The sequence below is a fragment of the Musca autumnalis genome, unplaced genomic scaffold (genome assembly GCF_047663935.1).
Source record: "Musca autumnalis isolate F117 unplaced genomic scaffold, ASM4766393v1 scaffold_3, whole genome shotgun sequence".
In the NCBI taxonomy this organism is placed as follows: Eukaryota; Metazoa; Arthropoda; class Insecta; order Diptera; family Muscidae; genus Musca; species Musca autumnalis.
The window spans coordinates 189,059,743-189,079,651 of NW_027411866.1; positions in this window are offsets into that span (position 1 = coordinate 189,059,743).

Sequence of the window (19,909 nt, forward strand, 5' to 3'; positions counted from 1 at the left end):
TACGTTACATCGTTTCAAAGGTGATATTTTCTATTTTCATTGCCAAGTATTGTTTTTATATACCCCTATAGACGCGGAGATATTTGCTTTGGAATAAAATGTAGACTTTTTCTCCAAATAACTTGTCGGTCATTCCGACCCCTAATTATTACCAAAATCAATAGGCTTCTTCCCCTCCGGGACCCCCATCAACACCCAAAATTTCGTGACGATCCGATCAAAATTGCGACCTGTAGCGTGATTTCCAAAAAAATGGAAAAATGGGATGTATTACCGACTATTGCGATATCTCCGTTAGTTGGTCACCTACGTCGACTTGGTTGCATCATTGTAAAGATGGGATCTTCTACTGTCATAGTCAGGCTTTGCTTTTGAAAAGTCCCCAACCAAAGCTGTGATATTCGTCATTATAATTAAAATCGCAAGAATGAAAATTTGGGTTTTATTTGCGACTATTGTAACATCTTCGTTGTTTGATCACCGACCCCATATAGAAGCTGAGATATTCGCTTTGGAAAAAAAACGTTGTCTTTTTATCCACAAAAGTTTTTTGCCCATTCCGACCCCTGAATATTATCCGACCATCACCAAAATCAATAGGCTTCTTCCCCTCCGGGACCCTCAACAACACCCAAAATTTCGTGACGATCCGATCAAAATTGCGACCTGTAGCGTGATTACAAGGTTTAGATGGACAGACGGACGGACTGACGGACGGACACACATAGCCAGATCGACTCAGCTCGTCGAGACATTCATTTTGGTATATATAAGTATGGGTCTACGACCATTATTTCGATGCGTTACAAACTTTTTGGGCAAAGCCAACTTATAATACCCTCCCCACATAGTGGTGTAGGGTATAAAAACAAACACATGCACCAGTGGGCGCATACTGAGAGCAAGGGAGCGTAAAAATCAATGTAAAACACTTCGAAATGTGTGCTCACTTGCTCTCAGTAAGAACTCACTGGCTATCTCTATAGTATACACAAATGCTGAGGTTGTTTATTGAAAGGCAAAAGAACAGCAAACACATAGGTACATACAAAATTCCAAAGAAATGTAGAACACACTTTAATAAAAGAAAAACTGATTGAAATAATTTGTAAATAGTCACACTTTTAAAAAGGAAAAATATATAGAAACGTAGTTGAAAGCTTCTCCTTAGTTGTGAAATAAAACAAATTGTCCTCATAGCTGAAATCATCAGCGGGGAATCGGCATCTAGAATGAAATGATTATGTAATGTATTAAATAAATATGGATATGCCATATTTCAAATATACTTATGTATGTATGTAATTAGCAATATTAAATGCGATTTCTTTCTTGTCCAATAAAATAATTCCATTCAACTTTCCGATTCAATTATAAAATGTATTGGGCATTAATTTACTAAAAAGCACAATTTCTTTAAGAAAACACAAATCACTGATTTATTCACTCACTTTACAGTCTTGACTGTACAAAGGCATCTAAAACACTGAAGAAAGAAAAAAATATAATTCATATCATTTCTTCTTTTCTTCTTCGCGTGCTAAGTTGGTTAACAACAACAAAACAAGAAACACACGAGTTTGTCGCATACATGCCACCAAAGCCCCTTCTTCGCTTCTAAGTCTTCTATTATACAATACACACAACTCTTCATTATAAAACAGCATTTCACAGCCGCGAGAGCACTGTTATTACCCTCGTTGACAAACATCCTCTCTCCACCCATGAAAAAAATGTTCTAACATAAAAAATATGTTTTACCCAAACATATCAAATTGAGATATGTTGCAAACATATATATGTTTGCCAAACATATTATGTTTGGATCCAAACATATTATGTTTGGATCCAAACATATATTTGTTTGCAACCGGTCCCAAATTTATATTTGTTTGGATCCAAACATATTTCTAACATAAATTTTTCTGCGTGTAGATTCTTGTTCCACTTTATAGCCAATATTGGACTCAGCATTTAAAGATTCACTACACCTGATGCACTTGAAGAAGTTATGCGATTAGCCCGCATTATTATAACGTGTTATTTCACGTTCAGCCTGATGTTTGATCGCTGAAAGTACAGAAAAAAAGAAAAATATATTTTTAATATACATATTTATATAATTTAAAATAATAAAAGCAACAAGTAAAAAAGTATCAGTCGGCTTTGCCGACAGAGATATACCCTCAGCCTGTGCATATTGAAACAATTTTTTCCCAAAATACGTATGTATTTAGGGGGTTTTAAAAATTTTGGGCATTTGAACCGACAAAAATGTTGATTAGGATTAAAGATCAAATTAAAGATACTAAAAGGAATGGATCGACATTGACCGTTATGGATCTCCAACCACAACATATGGTGCCATAGGGGGTATTTACACTATACGGGCTGTTTGCTCGAGAAGTAGGGACTTGCCCCTAAAAAACGTTTACCGTCGTAATTGAGGCAGCGAATGCAAGTTGCTTCAACAAAAATCAAAGTGATTCGATATTAGGTCATAAAGTGAACTTATCCGAAATTTTGTGTGGGAGGTACCGGGTGGAGTGGACAAATATAGTCCATATTTGAACCTGATCTATATCTGGTAGATATATTAGGATGTGTAGAGTATAGACCAATTCGGCCACTTCCTTCAAGAGTTACCGTACGAACAATTTTTCCGAACATTTTTCAACTTTGGTGGGGCGGTACCTGAAGGAGTGGACCAATATGGCTTATGTTCAAACTTAAACTATGTTTGGACCGAATCGGCAGATCCGTTCGAGAGTTATCTTGGGCTCCAACCACCTCACATGGTGTCATAGGGGTTTTTTTTGCAACTTTCAGACTATTTTCTCAGGAAGTATGGACTTGCCCCTGATAAAACTTGTACCGTCGTATGGAGGGCAGTGAATACAAGTTGCTACAATAAAAGTCAAAGCGATTCGAGAGATGGCCCTAAACTGAACTTTTCCGAAATTTTGTGTGGGAGGTACCCGAAGGAGTGGACCTATTGAGACCATATTGGAACCTCATATTACTCTGGTAGAAAGTTAACGCTATACAAAGTATGGACCAAATTGGTCACTCCCTTCAAGAGTTATCGTGCGCACAAACTTTCCGAACATTTTCGAACTTTTGTGGGGGAGGTACCGGAAGGAGTGGACTGATGTAGGTAATCTTCGAACTTAAACTAAGTTTGGGCAAAATATTACGAAAGCCAAAATTTGAACCGAATCGGTTCATCCGTTCGAGAGTTATCGTGCGCTCCAGCCAGCAGGACAGACAGACAGACGGACGGACATGGCTAGATCGGACGGACGGACATGGCTCAAAATTGTTTGAAACACATTTCGTCCAAACATACTTGGGGTCTAAAACCATTATTTCGATGAGGCACATTTTCATCGTATCAAAGTGTATATACCCTCCTTAGCCTAAAGGCTGAGGGTATAAAAAAACTGACATGCATGCTGGAAAGATGGTAGAGCTAAAATCAGAAGCGACCTAACATTAATATATTTTCACCTAATTTTCTGGTCAGTTTTGACATGTTTATCACTGGATTTAATCAACATTTAAAAATCGGTATGGACCAAAATCTGTGACACTATTACTTATATAGTATTAACCAAAAAATTATAAGAAATAAGTCAACATGAATAAACATTCCACTATAGTAATAAAATCTTTTCAAAATTAAAACCTTCGAACAGAATAAACCACTGTCCTAACATACAGATGATATGTTTGTGTATGTATTTCATGTTTAATTCGTTGTATAAGTATCTCTTATGGCATTTCATTCTTAATGACTAAAATCTTGCCGATGGGAAGTTTCCAAATCCCTTGAAACCAAAAATGCATGCATAAGAAGCTAACTGAACATGTTCTACGTACGGTTTCAGTACATAAGTCATTGAATAAGTAAATAAGTAATGCTCGTGGTGTTTAGTGTCGCTGGCCTTGTTGGCAACGTTAACCAGAAACAAATGGTAAACGTAAAATGGTACCAACAGATGATCTATGACTATGGGAATTTAAAGATTTGTTCTACAATATTTACTTACGTATATAGGTATGTAAATGTGTATATCTCAGCAACGTATGGCGACTGTGGCCTTTGAGTAATCGATATTTGGCTTTGGAAAAATATAAATTAATTAGGAATATCTGATTAGTTTTAAATAGAAAGCATCGTGTGTTGTTTTGAAAGACAAGGTCAGAAATAATTCCGATTCTGAAGTGAAAAAAGTACTACCACAGCGTTCAATTTTTTTGTTAAAAAAGTTAACACTACGCTAAAAGTCATAACTGCCTTAAAGATAGCTCACTCAGCATGCGATAAGTGGAATTTGTCCAAGCTGTTGGTATGTACCAAGTAACGGCCTTGACTTTTTTAACATGGCAAAGCCCAGGTATTAACTCGGTCCCTCTTTCAATTTAAGTGGACACTGACCTCCCCGTGGTGTCACCTGGGGAGCTCGTTATTGTTAGTGAGCGACCCTGTGCCACGCGTTCACCCATAAGAACGTTAAAAATGTGGGTTGGGCGTTGGGCTAGTAACCCACCCATCCAGAAAGCAACATATTATGAAACAAGTAAGAAAAGTCTATAGTCGGACGGAGCCGACCATGGGATACCCTATACCACTATCCCTGGACAATCGCTCTCCACGGAACTTCTTTTCAATGATTGTGAAAATTTAATTATCAAATATCAGAGATGTAATGTATAATACTTATGACCAAAACCATAAAGTTATCTAGCATGACAAAGACATGTTTGTAGTAGGAAAGGAAAATTTAGTTCACACAAACTAAAATGTAATGAAACCCACTTATGTAATACTACTACTTCCGTTGTTTAACCGCTACGTTATTGAAAATTTTACCAATTTCACACAAAAGTTTCAGTCCATTTAACCCGCTAAGTATTATCTGATCTTTATGTTGGTTTGTACGCTTCATCTTCATCATAAACTCAAACTTTGTTTAAAATTTTGCGGGTTATTATTTGACCTGCAGAGCCGCTACAAAATTGGTTAACATTTTTATTGGTCCATTTCATCCCCTGAACATTTCAAGGTCATCACCAAAAACTAATCAATTCTATTCTGGCCCGAACCCAAAAATTCGTTACAATCGGTACATAATTGAGGCCTTAAGCTTGTTTACAATTTCGGCATACCAAATAAGGGGGCTAGGACGAATATTTCGTGGTGTTACATAAACTTTTGGAGAAACAATAAGTAGCATGGGATAAAAATGTGGTTCTCTACACAGAACCCATTATATATTAGGCAGTAGGCCCGTTATCTCGCAAGCACTTTATTGTAATTTACATCAGAGGAAAGGTCAGTCGTTTTTTCCATATGTAGGCTACTTTGCGTAATATATATGTCCTCAAGGAATTAAAATATCGACCAAAAATAATTTTTTTATATTTTCCATACAAAAGTAATGGTCCATTCACCCGCTAAAGAATATCAGATCATCATTCAAAATTGTAGGCATCTTTTTCGACCTATACTCTTACCCGATGCAAAAATTCGTGACTATTGATGTATAATTGCGACTTCTAGCGAGTTTATTATTACACTACAAACAAATAACGGAATATATTAGGCTGTAACTCTGTTATCTGATCATGCACGCCAACATAATTGGCATCAACTGAAAGGTCAAGCGTTCCACTTTCAAGTATATCTCACTTGTCCGGAATGTCACTTCCAGGAATTAAGATATAAGCTGTATATTAAAAATTTTCACAATTTTCACACAAAAGTTTTGGTCCATTTAACCCTCTAAATATTATCCGATCGCCATCTCAAATTGCAAGCTTCTCCTTTGTGATATACTCTTACCTTATTTAAAATTACGCGTTGATCGGACTATTATTGAGACCTACAGAGCCGCTAGAAAATTGGATAAATATTATGTTTTTGGTCCATTTCACCCGCTAAATATTTCACGATCATCACCAATAAGAATAGGGATCTATTCTGATCTGAACCCGACCTCCATACAAAATTTCGTGATGATCGGTCCATAATTGCGGCCTGGAGCGTGTTTACAATTTATAATGGACAGACGGACGGACGGACGGACGGACTGACGGACGGACACACATCTCAAAATCGCTTTATCTCGTCAAGATATGAAGATTGGTATACCACATTGGGGGTCTCCGACGAATATTTCGCGGTGTTACATGAATTTTTACCAAAACAAACTTATAATACCCTTTTCCACATTGTGGTATAGGGTATAAAAAGTTGACGACCCCCGAAATCGTTTTATGGACCTGATCAGCGAATCTGCACTTGAAATTTTCGCACTCTTTACAGAGAAGGTGCTGTTTACACATTGGCAGCGGTCAACATTACAGCCAGGAAAATACAATGGATTCGGAAAGGCGCCGCTACCAACAACCACCGAAAGCTGACACACTGTCTTATAGCTTCCATGACATATGAAAGTCATGAGTTTGGTTGCGGATTTGTAGTTGGTCGGAGGTTTGAACTTGCTACAAATCGGATAAATGGTAAGACCAGGTATGTCGTGCTGTTATCGAAGAGAAAAATGCGACATATAGGGCTACTCTATAAAGCGTAGGATTAATTATTCCCCTTAAAGCTCGGAATGCACTGATTGAATACAAAGCTGTATCAGACAGAATCATTACAGCAAGGGTCAAATGAAAATTTGACACAGAAAAACGGTCAGGTTCAGGCGATGGGCCGATATTGACAGTGATCATAACCTCGTAGTGGCAACATTACGATTGAGACCAGCAGCAGTAAATAGATAAATAGATCAACAAAAAAGAATGAGAGATATAATACACCTCGGATCCTGCAGTGACATCATACAACCAAAATCTTCATTACCGATTTAATGCAAACTCCTAGAACAGTTGGCAAGACATCAAACAAGCATGCAAAACATCAGCAAAAACTTTTCGGTACAAATTCCAAAAGTATAAAACCCTGGATTGGGTCAGAAACGTGGCATGAAATGCAAAACCCCAAAAAGCTCCACAACGTATCTTTTCGCTCTAAATGTCCAGTCACCAAAATTCAAGCGGGAATTGCATAACGTGAATCAGCACGCAAAGTAACGTACATGATTCGTATTGACCGTGAGAGATATTTAAACGAAGCTGTGCAAGCATCGAAACAGCTGGGCGGAAATAATATCAGACGTAGGGCATCTTGACAGACAATGATGGTTCATACCTAACGACTACCGAAGACCACTTATTCCGGTGGTGTGATAATTTCACATCACAATCACAGACAACTAACAGGATCGTAGCTGAAACTGATATACCAATTACCAGACGCAACCCGAGAAAAGCTATTTCAATGGACAATATGAAGGTCACGGAACAAATTTCTGGTCTAGGAGACGCGCAGTGTCGCCAGCCGTCATTTGATATACGACCATGTCAGCTTTCGCCAGCTCTAATTCTAAAACATGGATCTGAGGTATAGCTTTTTTTGCAAAAATCTTTCTATAATTCAAATCTAGGAAATAGATTTTTTTTTAAATGGAGTTGAAATTAAAGATAGTTATTTACACGCATTGACATCTAATTGTTTCACACAAAATTACCGCATATCAATGTAACACATTCTTCTACTATAAGCCAAAAAGAAACAAATGCGTTTTTCAAAGGCCATCCTTCATTCAATATGATGCTATCATTTCGATTAATGGCCTTCTCAATTTCAATCTAAACTCCCAAAAGGATAATAATTTCCCGAGTATTTGCTGTTCTAAAATCAACGCACTATAACTAGCCATAACATACCAGAGAAAGAAAGGGAGACATTGCGAATCGACTACTGGCTCAACTGTTTATTTTAGGAAATGGTCGGACGTTGTTAACTGTTAGGACAAGTTACGCACTCAAACGTCATTTGCCGGTCATGTTTACTTGCTTGAGCCTCCTTGCCTAACTGTATGTGATTTTCTGTTCTTCCATTCTTGTTCTGCTGCATTTTTTTTTTTTTTGCCAAAAATGCGGCTAAGTTGCACAGAACATCAGTGAATTCAAAAGCGAGACTAAGTGAATTTGGTGCGATGTATTGCAATAAACACGAACCCGGGCGCACATGGACCGACAGACGGACAGAAACACTTAAAAGCCTTTTAATACTCTTCGTTTTCATTTGTCCGGCAAATGAATCGGCCAAATTACAACAGTTTTAGTTTGGAGATTTTAAGTGGTTTCGCTTATGAAAAGTGTGTTAGTTTTGTCTTGTTTGTTGATAGATCGGAAAAAAGTTGTTTAATGGGGCGTAGTGTAATTTATCCAAGGACTATGTGTTTGAAAGTCATAAAACATGGGGTGGAGGGAGAGGGAAAAAGAAAATTATCAGATTATTTCTGCTCTTTAAAAAATCTATGTTGATTGAACTGTTCGGTTAGTGCTGAAAATCTGTGAAAAAAATCAATGTTTATTAAATTCTTTGGTAACTCCTAAAAATCTTTTGAAAATCCACGTTTGACCTCTTTGGTTACTCCTAAAAAATTAAAAAAAAAAAAATCCATGCGTATGTCTGTCCTCTTCGGTTTCTCCTAACCCTTTCGGCCCCGCTACTGAACCGGATGTCTTAAAATTATTTTTTGTGATAGCAATGCTTAGTAGCTCCAAATTAAGAATTTTTGAAGATTTCAAACTGCAGGAGTTATTGGGGAACCAGATATTGGAAGTTGCTTATAAGCAACTTGGGGACGTTGAGATAGTATTTCATGGCAGTAACAAATTAAAACATGTTTATAAGAACATGCAAATTGCTTGTTATTTATTCTTAAAGAATCTGTTTTTGATAAATATAAAATTTTGTATCAATAATTTTTTTTTATATCCATAGTAACTTTAGAACTGGAACATGACAGAGAAGACTTGTTTTAATCGAAGAATGGCTTATATATCTGTTTCACAAAGCCCTTTGGATGGTTTGTTCATATTATCCATTTTAATGGTTTTTACCATCACAGTGGACCAAAGTTGATTATAAGCAACATAAAAAAATATATATTGTAAAGGAACAATGCCACTTTTTTAAAATTTAATTTTTGTTTTATAACTATATCTGTTAGTAATAACACTCCGTATTTGTTTTTTTAATTATTATTTATAAAAATTTTTATTTAGACTTTACTTTATGCACTATTTTTTTAGCACGCACGATTTGCTAGTTTTCATAGGTCCACTTCTTCAGGTACCTCCCCCACAAATGTTCAAAAATTGTCGCAAAACTTGTGCGCACGATAACTCTTGTAGGGAATAACCGATTTGTTTCATACTTTGCACATCGTGTAATTTCTACCAAACTTAGATTAGGTTCCAATATGGACTCAATCGGTCCACTCCTTCGGGTACCTCCCACACAAAATTTCGGAAAAGTTCAGTTTAGGACCTGCTCTCGAATCGCCTTGGTTTTTGTTGTACCATCTTGTATTCACTGTCCCCTATACGAAGGTACAAGTTTCCTCAGGGGCAAGTCCATACTTCCTGAGAAAATAGACTGAAAGTTACAAAAAACCCTATGACACCGTGTGTAGTGGTTGGAGCGCAAGATAACTCTCGAACGGATCTGCCGATTCGGTCCAAAATTTGGCTTTCGTAATATTTCGTCCAAACTTAGGTCAAGTTCAAAGATGGATTTTATCGGTCCACTCCTTCCGGTACCTCCCCCACAGAAGTTCGAAAATGTTCGGAAAATTTGTGCGTACGATAACTCTTGAAGGGAGTAACCGATTTGGTCCATACTTTGCACATTATGAAATTTCTACCAGACTTAGATGAGGTTCCAATATGGACTCAATCGGTAAACTCCTTCGAGTACCTCCCACACAAAATTTCGGAAAAGTTCAGTTTAGGACCTGCTCTCGAATCGCCTTGGTTTTTGTTGTACCATCTTGTATTCACTGTCCCCTATACGAAGGTACAAGTTTCCTCAGGGGCAAGTCCATACTTCCTGAAAAAATAGCCAGAAAGTTGAAAAACAAACCATATGACACCATGTTTATGGGTGGAAGCGCAAGATAATTCTCGAACGGAAATGCGGGTTCCGGCCAAAATTTGGCCTTCGTAATATTGTTTCCAAACTTAGTTTAAGTTCGTAGATAAGCCATATCGGTCCACTCCTTCAGGTACCTACCCCACAAAAGTTCAAAAATATTCGGAAAAATTGTGGGCACGATAACTCTTGATGGGAGTGACCGATTTGGTACATACTTTACACATTCTCATAATATCTACCAGATATAGATCAGGTTCGAATATGGACTATATTTGTCCACTCCATCCCGTACCTCCCACACAAAATTTTGGAAAAGTTCACTTTAAGACCTGCTATTGAATCACTTTAATTTTTGTTGAAGCAACTTACATTCGCTGCCTCAATTACGATGCTAAAAGTTGTTTCAGGGGCAAGTCCATACTTCTTGAGAAAACAGCCCGAAGGGTGTAAAAACCCCCTATGGCACCCCCATGGTCTATGTCGGTCCATTCCTTTAAGTACCTTTTCAGCAAAATTTTTGAACTTTAATCCTAATCAACATTTTTGTCGGTTCATACGAGACCAAAATTTTGAAACCCCCTAAATACATAAGTTTTTTGTGAAAAAAAAGTGTTTCAATTTGCCCATGCTGAGGGTATATCTCTGTCGGCAAAGGCGACTGATACTTTTTTACTTGTTTATTCTCAGAACTTCCATTAACCAAACAAATTGCGAGTTTTGACGAGTAAATACCGTCAATTTCAAATTAAACCATGATAAAAATCGAAGTTCCTTATGAGCAACGTTGGAGTCGAACGGGCTAAAAATCCACATTTATTGTGGTTTTTGGGTACTCCTGTAAGTTTTTAAAAATTCACACCAATTACCTTTTATGGTTATTCCTAAAAATCTTTAAAAAATCTACGTTAATTGTGCTCTTTGGTTATTCCTAAAAATCTTTAAAAAATCCACGTTTATTGTGCTCTTTGGATATTTCTAAAAATCTTTAAAAAATCCACGGTTATTGTGCTCTTTGGTTATTCCTAAAAATCTTTAAAAAATCCACTTTTATTGTGTTCTTTGGTTATTCCTAAAAATCTTTAATAAATCCACGTTTATTGTGCTCTTGGGTTATTCATAAGAATCTTTAAAAAATCTACGTTTATTGTGCTCTTTGGTTATTCCTAAAAATCTTTAAAAAATCCACGTTTATTGTGCTCTTTGGTTATTCCTAAAAATCTTTAAAAAATCTACGTTTATTGTGCTCTTTGGTTATTCCTAAAAATCTTTAAAAAATCTACGTTTATTGTGCTCTTTGGTTATTCCTAAAAATCTTTAAAAATTCCACGTTTATTGTGCTCTTTGGTTATTCCTAAAAATTTTAAAAAATCCACGTTTATTGTGCTCTTTGGTTATTCCTAAAAATCTTTAAAAAAATCCACGTTTATTGTGCTCTTTGGTTATTCCTAAAAATCTTTAAAAAATCCACTTTTATTGTGTTCTTTGGTTATACCTAAAAATCTTTAAAAAATCCTTTTTTATTGTGTTCTTTGGTTATTCCTAAAAATCTTTAAAAAATCCACGTTTATTGTGCTCTTTGGTTATTCCTAAAAATCTTTAAAAAATCCACTTTTATTGTGTTCTTTGGTTATTCCTAAAAATCTTTAAAAAATCCACTTTTATTGTGTTCTTTGGTTATTCCTAAAAATCTTTAAAAAATCCACGTTTATTGTGCTCTTTGGTTATTCCTAAAAATCTTTAAAAATTCCACGTTTATTGTGCTCTTTGGTTGTTCCTAAAATCTTTAAAAAATCCACTTGTTCCTAAATATCGTTAAAAAAATGCACGTTATTAGTCCTCTTTGATTACTCCTAAAAATCTTTAAAAAATCCAAGGTTGTTGTGCTTTTTGGTTAATCCGAAAAATCTTAAACTTAGGTTACTGCTAAAAATTAATCCACATTTATTGTCGTCATTAGTTATTCTCAAAACTCTAAAAAAACACATTCATTCTTTAGTTCCTCCAAAATTATTTTATTTTCCTTATTTTAAAAATTTTAAATGTTAAATTCATGTTTATAGTCTTTTTTGATTATCCATAAAAAATTTTTTGAAGAAATTCCCCAAAATATGTCGTCATCACTGTGGATGTGGTAACCAAACATAGCTTAATCTACCCTATTACCGCACATACATATGTATGTATATACATAATAACGTTTTTAACAATATGTAGGAAAAATTCAATGATTACCAACAAAAAAAGATGTAACAGCAAAATTTTCGACATGCTGCAGTTTTTTCTCCAAAAATCCTTATTTGTCTGTTTAATGTTTTCCAATTTTAAGAAAGGTTACTCACTACAAGGACAACACCTATTTACGTCTGGAAATACTCTAGCTGTTTTCGTATTGTATATAATGACCTCGTAGCCAAAAAATGATTATTTTAGTTGCCTTCTATTTTGATGCAATTTTTGGATAGAACAAGAAGAACAAGTGTTACAACGACAGCCATGAAAATGTTGCCCTTGTTTTACTATTTTGGCGCATACAAGTTTTTGAATAAAACTTTCGTATTTGGCATCTGGATGCGCTTTTGTACGATGTTTATAGCATGAAATTAATGTATTTTTAATTAGCGAATGAAAATGAGAATATCAGGTGTGTTCAAATCTGTGAAAAGGATGGAATAGACAAATTCTCTTTGAATGTTTCTATTTTGGGCATATAGCATATAGAAAGGAGAAAACTGACTGTGAGTGATTTTAGAAGAGGTATTTATTTACAATGGGTTCTTTACATTCACTTCATCTTCTACCGAATCATTAGACGTTTTAAGTGGTAACGGACAATTTTTTATAGTAACTGAAACCCTCCGCAATATGCAATGAAGCAAAACTAACTTTACATTAAACTCCATGAACATATCAAACTTTATTTTCAAATGTATCTAAGTAGAATTTTTCATCTACGTACTCTTACTTAGGTGGCTCTGTACCGAACGTTTGTCCCTAAAGCTAAATTAACAATATGATTCCACCACACCGATCAAACTTTTAGATATAGTATGATTTTTTTCAAATTTTGAATATGTCTCGTACAAGCATTTCCGGTAGGATGTTACATAGGTCATTTACTCATAGAGTGTCATAACTCAAAATAAGTGTTCCAATTTTAAAAGTAAATTCCATTTTCGTTGGTGACAGTAGCAACGTTGCCGACAGTTTTTGGTTGCAAATCGTAACATGTAACTTGTTCCAAAACTATGTCCATATTTACATTAGGCAATTTTCCTTGCGGCAATTGTCAGTTTGTAGGTGAGAGAGGGTATTGAGAGGCAAAGGGTTACCATATGCCTAACCTCTCTCTCCATCAAACTGACAATTGCCGCAAGGAAAATGGCCTAATGTAAATTGGGACTATGATTACAGCTGAAAACACTGTGCGACAGCAAAAAAATGACAAGGAAAACTGAGTAGAATATGAAAGTAGAGCTAAAAATTTGAGACACGTGTATCGGAGTTTTTAGCGTTTACATCGAAAAGTAACCAAAGTAGGCGGGGCAAGTTTCGCCCATTTCTAGTTTTTTTTCGAAATATTCGAGCTAAGATATCTTGGAAACCTTTGCATTTTAGATATATAGCGTCAATGGCAACTTTACAAAAGAGTATAGGGGAATTTTTTTGTTGAAAAATTTAACCCTCATGTGGTTCATCAAAAGGGTCTTTTTCGTTCTTTTTTCGAAAATCTTTTAAAAACTCCTTTAAAATGTAAAGTTTTACTATATGTCTCAGAATACACCAAATCTGTAAATCTTATATAATCGCCAGGAATCTCTAAAAATGAAAAACACGTTTTTGGGTTGTTGGACTTCAGTTGGACTTTATTTGAGTTTATTCAAAATTGCCCCACAAAACATAATTTTAGAGAGATGATGTCAAAGACAAAAATATTCTTCGTCAAATTTCAGGGTCACCAAAGAAATGGAATGTCTATTCACATTATATATCATGAAAATATCAGTATCATTTTTTTTGATGGAATTTTTTCCTTCTTCTTTCGAGTTGATACATGAAAGTAATATGACACTTGGTTCTAAGTGAAAAGTGTTAAAAGAAGAAAAATTCTACACAAATTTTTATTATGAGTTTCAGAATAAACCATATCCTACTTTCTTAAGAAAATTAGATTAAAAATGTTTATATTTTAGAATGAAATTATTTGATTTAATTTTGGACTGTTAATTTTACATAATTTCATACTGGATCAAAATCTAACAAAACCCCTCACTTTTTGGTGACATGGTAAAAAGAAGAAATGTTCCAAATCAAATTTAACTATGAGTCTATGAATAAAAGAAATCTGTAACCATCGCATATAACATTTGTGGTAGCCCTTGTTTTTGATATAGGATTTATGGCTATATTTTTCAAATTTTATCCAGATTGTCGTTGTGATTGGACACTATAAATATATTATTGATGGTTTTTCGTTATGAATCCATATGCAAGGTGTTGCGCGTTCCATTTAAACAGCTTTTAAAATATTTGTGTTGAATATATATTTGAAAAACAAAATTGAAAAATATAGAAAACCCAGATCGGATGTTGTAAAATTGGGTATTTTTAGTACTTTTAACTTAAATTACGTAGTTAGGATAAGCCATTGGTTGCATATACTGCATGTAAGAATTCATGGGAGGTCTACGGCTATGGCCCAGTGAAAATATAGCTATTATTATGAGCTATTTAATTCATAGAAGTAGCGATATGTTCGGGTCGAACTGTACCCTCCATCACAATAAACCCTCGTATAAATCTAATCTACACGCGAATAGAGTTATATAGGGATTGGATTAAAACGTGGATATATGTATATTAGGCACTTTCGGTATGGAGGTTCTCCAACTAAAAATAATCCCAAAATCTGCATTACAGCGGATATTTTTAAAAATTAGGCTAAGATCTTCGAAATACTGAAAATCTTGCGATAGCAAAGACAATGTCAATTCTCTGTGGTCGTAAAATTCTGGGATATACCATAACATGAATCTATATGATTAAATACTTAAAAATACTGAAAACGAGACGTATTTTACATGGCGACTATACCGAACGTGGAACGTGGTGGATATGGTCTATTTTCAAATCTATAAATATTAAGACGCATATTTTATACTCAGTAAATATTTAACACGTTGACTGCCAACTACGAGTTATCTCGTACTACCTAAAACTACCACTTTTTGTGTAGCTACGAGTAAAACCATATTATAATAGTGTTTGTATCGATAAATGGCTTCTGGGAAAAGAAAAAAAATTTGGTTTGGCTTCCGTGAGCTTTTTTTTATTAAAAAAAAAATTATGGAAAAATTCATTCAATATAATGCAAAAATTCATTCAATATAATGGAAAAATTAACTCAAATACAAGAAATAAAGTAATATATTATTGTTTGTGGAAGTTTTTAAAACAATTTTTTACACAAAGGGCTGGCTTCTCTGGCTGGACAGAAGTAACGCGTTTCTCGGCGTTTTTTTCTTGGGTACATACACGACATGGCGTTGTCGGACGCTGTTTTTTCCGTTGGTGGTAAACACTCTTAATAATGGAGCTCTTTAGATCTATTTTTTTCAAAACTGGTTGAAAATCTCCAATCAACGCCAAGACGAATTCTTCTCTGAACTTTATCAGTTTTTTTTTAGATGAAGTTACTTTTTGGAAAATTCTGTGAGCATTTTGTATATACATATCTCTATAATATGAAGTGAAACCTTTTTGTGCCATCTAATAGTCTTTCTTAGAGATGAGTAATACGAAATCATTTGATCTGCTCGGTCAATGCCAGACATTCCATTATTGTAATCTCGAATTATATTCGGTTTCATAGAAATTCTTCCTTTGCGATTGGGCACCTCTACCATTTCAATAGCGTGCATGTTTGAAATGGAAAGGACTTCTCGTTTGTCTTTCCATTTGCATACAGTAACAGGACCATTTGTCAGCCAAAAACACTCCCCTCTTTTTAGTTTACTATTTACCACATCTTTGGGGTTTCCCTTTCTGTTACTTCGTAGGGTTCCACACACATAAGTTTTTCGTAAGACTAACTGAAGTTTTGTAAGACTAACTGAATTATAAAAATTATCCATGTAAAGCGCGTAACCTTTATCGAGATAGTCCTCAAGCAAATGTAAAACAACGTCGGCAGTGTGACCTACATTATGGGTAGTTTCTTCAGATTTTCCGCTCACATAGTTCATATAGTTTGACACCATATTTGTGTTTTTTATTTTTTATGTATTGGCGGAAAAGCAATCTTCCCCGCCATAGCATCATGGATTTGTCAATACAAATATTTTTACTTGGTACATAGTTTTCACGCATAATATCATTGAAATGATTTACGATTGGTCTCACCTTGTATAATCTGTCGGTAGATGGTTGTGAGTTATCAACAAAATGAAAATAACGAAGTATCAACTGGAATCGATTGCGGCTCATATGTGTGCGCCAAAAGTTTACATTATATAGCTTGTTTGTGTTCCAGTAATGTTCTATTGTTGGAAAAGTACAAGGTCCCATTTGCAATAAAAGTGCAATAAAAACTTTCATCTCTGTAGCACTTACGTCTTGCCAATTTGATATCCTTTTAGATTTTTTTATAGCATTTTGATTCCCATTTTCCCACGTTGCAATATCTTGCGCAGCATATAAATTAGTTTGTTCTACCAGTAATGCAAGAAACTCATCCGAAAAAAAATAAATCCACCAGCGTTTGTACTGTAAAATTTGATGTATCTAATTTCCACCAACATTTTCTTCGAATAGAAATAATTCAGGATTGTGTTGAACTTCTGTCCACAAAAAATCATTCTCATTTGACGTTGTTGCTTGAAAATCATCGTCATTATCATCAGATTCGGAGACGTCTTCAGGTTTGGAGATGACTTCATCTTCACTATCACTTGTATCTTCAGAAGGCTCATAAATGTCGTTACTACCATCGCTGAAATCATTTTCTGAATCACTTAGATTTACGTTGTACTCAATTTCACTTTGATTCAGTGACCTTTTCTTATCCATATTGGGTTCTTGATAATTATAACAGTAATTTTAGAGAATGTTTATAAATCTAAAAGGAAAGAAAATAATAATAAAATTATGATAATTATAATAAAAAATAATAACTATAAAACAAAATACTATAGAAAGCAAAAATTATGTTTTTTTTTAGGAGAAAAAGGACCTACGAATTAACTCGTATTTGGGTTCTGCGTAGCGACTACTTTCTTCTTCTTCTTTCCCAGAAGCCAACTACGTAGGTCCTCCTTCTCCTTTAAAAAGCATCATTTTTGATTTTTGATGATACCAATGATCTAGAAATAGAGTTTTTAGTAATATAATGTGAAAATCGGGTGCCACCGTGGTGCGATGGTATGCACACCCGCCTTGCACACTAAAGGTCGTGGGTTCGATTCCCCGGCCAGGCAACATCAAAAATTTCAACGGTGGCAAAATACCCCTCAGTAATGTTGGCGACATTTCCTGAGTATATCAGCCATGTAAAACTTCTCTACAAAAAGTGGTGTCTTAGACACGCCGTTCGGACTCGGCGATAAACTGTAGGTCCCATATCATTGAGCTAATATGAATCGGGGTGCACTCATTGATATGAGAGAAGTCTCCCTTGTCCCTTATGGGATGTTTGTGGAACAATTATTATTATATAATGTGAAAAAATCAAAATGTTGTATTTTCTGAAAATGGCCTTGGCAGTCAACGTGTTAAAATTGTATCCCAAATATCGCAAACTATCTATATTGAATTAATAACTTTGTACCAATATCTATATCACAAATATTGTCAATTATTTCATATTCCATTTCAAGAAAAAATTTAAATTTTGTTTCGCCTCTCATCAAAGATTTTTAGTAGATAGGTTAAGAAAAAATTTCCCAGTACGAATCTGCTTGCGAGCCAATTTTTGGTTGTTGCGGACAAAAGTTATGGCGGTTTTATTTTGGCTTTAAAAAAAATATAAAATGCTAATTATTTTAATGAGTACAATTGTTACTATAAACTTCTCTCGAATTGACTTCAGCGAGTAGATTGCATAATACATGTAAAATGTTACTCAGAATTCGCGGAATGTACATAAAACGGATAAATTATTGAATATAATTTAAGTTTTTTTTTTAAATAATGATCCATTTAACGGCCATAAAATTACATAAAAAATTGTTGTGGATCAAAACTTCACGGCGAATGAAATGAGACTAAAATCATACAGATTGATATTATAGTTTCGATGTTACAGCCAAAATAAGCACAATTTTCATAAAAAAATATTTTTTTTTTTTGTTTGAAAAAATAATTTTTCACATGCTTTATGTAGTAGAAAATATTGAAAAAATCTATAGAAATACTTCCTTCATTCCTTCATTTCCGATTAAGGGAGATTATTGGGTTGCTGAGGATATACACTGGTGTGCGAAATAATAGAGCCACTGAAGTTACAACGCATTAAACGTTTCTAAATCACTTCTGAAAAGTGTTTTATGGCGCAATTAGCATTTTATAGTGCAACATTATCCCATGAATAAAATTCAGTCAACATTTTTCCAATTTGGGAGTTGACTTTGTATTAGGCAGGGCAGAGCCTGTAGGTAAATAAAACATTTTTTAAGGAAATTTAAATTTGACCGTCCAAATCATAGGGAAGACTTTAGTTTGCCTTCCAACATTATTTTCCTGAATGAACCTGCACCAAAAATTTAAATTTTAACTCCCCTTCTAGAGTTAATGGGGCTGAAAACCCATATGGGCCCAGAATCAAAGATAATGCCCCATAAAGACCTCCAATATATAGCAAATATCAATAATAATTGGGATTGTGATGAACATGTGTGAATGTGAAGTTTTCAAATCTCTGTTTCCGCTAAAACGAAGATGCTGTACTAGTTGTTTCGTTGCACTGGAAACGAACCTTGGAAAACGCGATATTTTCAAAAACAATTTTGGGTGATTTTTCTAATTTGGAATTTCTCGTAACTCGCGTTTTAGTATATGGATTTTCACGGGGAATGATGCATTGGATCCGGAACATAAAAACTAAAATGTGCAATCAGAAATTCGAATGACAATTGTAAAAATTAGGCCCGAAAAATAGGATTTTTAGAAAAATTTTTGCACAAAATTTCCGCATTTGGATGCAGATTTCTATGAAACTGTGTAGACTACATTCACGACACTGTTTGCGGAATGAAATTAAAAGAAATTTTCAAAAAACCCTGTAAATCTGGCTTCAAAATGTCAGCATCATTTAATGGTAGAAGCAGTTCAAATTTTGAAAAGTAATTCATTACTGAAATGATCCTTATTTAGTTTGCTTCTACTTTTACTTTGGCAGGAAAATCGAGAGAAGTGTGGTTCACTCACAAATCGAGAGAAAACAAAAAAATGCATGTTGGCTTCAACCCATTTCTACCCATTTTTATACCCTCCACCATATGGAGGGTATAATTAAATTTATCATTCCGTTTGTAACACATCGAAATATTCGTCGGAGACCATATAAAGTATATATATTATTTATCAGCATAAAATTCGATTTAAACTTGCCCGTCTGTCCGTCCGTCTGTTGAAATCAAGATACAGCTCGCAATTTTAAAGATAGAGAGCCAATATTTGGTGCAGAACTTTTTATTATTTGCAGGATGGTTGGTATTGAAAATGGGATATATCGGTCCACGTTTTAATATAGCCCCCATAGAACGGTACCTCCCGATTTTCGGTATTTTAAGGTTTTAGCTTCATTATCCTACCAAAAGGATGAAATTTTGTATTTAGTTATCGTTGGGTGTATAAAACTTTCCACCTGAAATTTGTTGGTATAAGTCCACGTAT